Source organism: Austrofundulus limnaeus, unplaced genomic scaffold (assembly GCF_001266775.1).
Source record: "Austrofundulus limnaeus strain Quisiro unplaced genomic scaffold, Austrofundulus_limnaeus-1.0 Scaffold185, whole genome shotgun sequence".
NCBI lineage: Eukaryota > Metazoa > Chordata > Actinopteri > Cyprinodontiformes > Rivulidae > Austrofundulus > Austrofundulus limnaeus.
In genome coordinates this window covers 889,467-892,987 of record NW_013952587.1, presented here as the reverse complement: position 1 = coordinate 892,987, position 3,521 = coordinate 889,467, and the positions used below count along the sequence as shown (strand labels likewise).

Below are 3,521 nucleotides of genomic sequence, written 5' to 3'. Positions count from 1 at the left end.
CACCTGCTTCTACCCATGAAATTAGAGAAGCAACTGACTGATAGCAACAACTTTGATAAGTAGCAGTGTGTTTAAAATGCACGGTTTTCCTGAACTGAACCCCCAAGTGTGAACCCCTGGTTGTTCTAAGCTGATGAGGAAAAATATATGACAATGACTTTACTGACCAATTGCAAACTAACTGAAAGGAGAATTTTGAGGATGACATGGCTATGTGTAAACTATGTGTGCATAGGAACTGTGATCTAAATCAAAGTCTGCTGAAAAGTGATGGAGCATCCTTGCCCCTTCACACGTAGCTATACACAGTACACTAAAACTCTTCTTTTAAACTCAATATATATACAGTATAGAACAGCATATGTCATGTCTTCACTCTATCCACCATACATGTTTTGAGCCATGTAAAAAAATACACCAAGATATGTGGCAATATAAAACAAAGTCACAGTAATCTTCAAGCAATCTTAACATGCAAGGGTTTTGTTAGTTTGTTAACGGGAAATGTCAGCGTCTGATATTGTAGCAGCCTCAGGGCATTGCACGTACTCATACAGCTGTTGTTCGAATGAGAAACCAGCGAAAAGCTAAACAAGCCTCATGCAAATGTGTAAAGATTTAATATCAGCCACATTAGCATTTTTTTCACACTAGTATGACACATTTGAGAAAGAGTTGTTAAGAGAGTATGGTAAGGAGCAGTAGTTTGACTAGCCATTAGCATAGCCTGGAGGAAGACTGTGCTCAGTGAGTGATGAGCTACTAACTAGTGATAACTACCTTTACTTTACTGAACATCATTCAAAACGGCCAAACGGTCCCTTGCGGTTTTCAAAACTAACATAAAACCTTATTTTATGTCACTTTAGCACAGGGGTCACCAATACGGTGCCCGCAGGACACATTCTAAAAATAGCACTGATCGACTGACAGTCAAGCAGCGCACTAAATGTTAAACAATGGAACCAAAAGTCACCTGTGTGCTCTTCGGAGCTTTTATTAACAAAAGCGTAGGAAATTAGAGGATAGGAAAACAAATTATTTTCACAACGATTGGGAGAATATTTTTTTTCTGCATTTGTTTTTTATATTACATAACTGATATTTTGTATCTACAAGAGTTAGTAGGAATGATGAGCACAAAGGGCATGAATTAAATGTTTTACTGGTAAAAGTTTCTTTAAAAAAATGGAAAAGCAGTTACCATTTTCTTAAATAAATAAACCAAACCTGTTTTTAAACATGTATTTTAAATAAATGCTACGAATGTGTTCATTCCTACAAGCTGTCAAATATTTTTATCATTTTACTTTTTACGTTTACAAAATACACATAATTATTAATGTTATTAAATATGTGTTTTCTGCTATAAAAAAAATCTATCCATTCTGTCCTCGTTCCTAATCAGGGTCAGGGTGGGAGCTGGAGCCTTTCTCAGATCTCAGACCACCACAGGGACACAGACAGAAACACAGACAACTATCCACACTCCGGTCACACTGAAGAGCTCAAAAAGGGTTTCAAACTGGGAACATTATAATCAGATCCCCCTGCTGCTGCACGGTGTTTAAATTACTTATTATTAATAATAATAATTTATCATATCTACCACAGTAAATTATGATTATCACAAAAAGTCTTTGACATTGAGATTTATTCAGGGAGTCAAATGTATAAACATGTATAAATTTATTATAAATGATACTATAATTAAAGGTGAGACGTGCAAATTTATGTTTGTATCAAGTAGCCCTTCGTGTTACTTGGTACCCCCAAAGTAGCTCTTAGTCTCGATAATTGTGTTGACCCCTGCTTTAGCACAAATGTACTGTACAACAGGACTGTTTGGGAAGTGATGAAAACAATCCAATGACAAATGGATGAATCCAGCTTCCAACTGGGATAAAAAATGCTGTTTGAAAATCAAACTTTTCAGTCAAACCTCATTAAGAAAGAGATGAAAGAGCACCAAATACTGAATTTAACCTCATTTTACAGCTGATGAAAAATTGTTAACAGCAAAGGATGAAAAAAAGTTTGATAATTTAACTCAAAGCTGTGACATTACTTTATGTAACTTCTAACTGCTCCATGAATTATTATTTTTTAATCAAGATGGACACAAACAAAGAATCAGTTATGCATTATCACCAGTAGCTGGAAAGGGAGTGATACTATTTTTGTTCATGCCTGTGTGTTCTGTATAACTCATAGACCCCATTAATCCCTGAATGATATTAATGAAACTTGCACACAGTAATCAGTAGATTGATAACTAAAAAGGATCAATGTTTGGAATTCACCCGATTCAAGATGGCCACCACGGCAAAGCAGTTTTAGCCAACCTTAAATTTGGTGGTGAAATCATAGGAGCTGAGACTGATCTCCAACGCTTACTGATGTGTGCTGATCCCCCAAGATCTCTGTTAAAACCTTTACCTTTAACTCTCTTATCTAATGAATCACTGAATTATTATTAAAACTCTTGTGGCTCTTTCACAGAACAGGATTTAGACCCCAGTGAGATTTCTGAATGGACTGAGGGGGTCTGAGTCAGCCCACCCATCTGTCACAGAGTGAGGTAGTGACAGAAGTGAAACGACCCACATGTAAAAACATAAAACAGCTATACGTCTCAGCAATGTGATGAAGTGATGACATCTGGTCTGTGTGACCACCCAGACACAGGATTAAACTATAACACAGATTAGAGGGAAGCTTGATGACGACATACAGAAACTTTGTCTGTGGCTTGATAAATGAGTTAACCACAAAAAAAATGATGAACTGAATGAATTAATTAGGGCTGCAACTAACGATTATTTTAATAATCGATTAATCTGTCGATTATTTTTTCGATTAATCAATTAATCGGCCAAAATCATTAAAACACTTAATTACATGAATATGAGTAGATAAAAAAAATAATTTCATTCCTGTATAAATTAGGGATGCAAGTTATTGATAATGAATTAATCTGAACTTGATTTATCTTATAGATTGACTAACAATTAATTAATAAGCAGCCATTTTCTTAAAAACCGGAGTTTTCTCTTGAATTAAGAGGATCTTTCCATAAAATGAAGGATTTTTTAAATAATCTCCTGAATTAAAAAACAGAAGGACATAATAACTACAGTATTTTAACAGTTTATTTTGCCAGTTATTGATTAATGAATTAATCTGAAATTGATTTATCTTATAGATTGACCAACAATTAATTGATAAGCAGCCATTTTCTTAAAAACTGGAGTTTTCTCTTAAATCAAGAGGATCTTTCCATAAAATGAAGGAGTTCTTTGATAATCTCCTGAATAAAAAAACAGAAGCACAATTTTAACAATTTATTTTGCCAGCTGTATTAAATACCGACTGAAAAAAAGTGTATTTCTCCTACATGAAACATAACAGAAATTTAATAGGTTGCTGAATGAGGAAAATAGATTAAAATAATAAAATATGATTTTTAGATGTAAAACTATTATTAATTTATTATAATTGGAATTTATTTACATTTAACA

At 34.0% G+C, this 3,521-nt stretch overlaps 2 protein-coding genes across 3 annotated transcripts in view; both read right to left on the bottom strand.

The window, feature by feature from the left end:
• Nucleotides 1-262, bottom strand: part of LOC106524396 (uncharacterized) — a gene marked incomplete in the record, with an annotated part of 2,846 nt that extends 2,584 nt beyond the window's left edge. The window contains 1 exon segment of the mRNA XM_014018194.1: nt 1-262.
• Nucleotides 1-3,521, bottom strand: part of ca10a (carbonic anhydrase Xa) — a 617,460-nt gene that overhangs the window by 117,534 nt on the left and 496,405 nt on the right. The gene's annotated exons all lie outside the window — the stretch shown is intronic.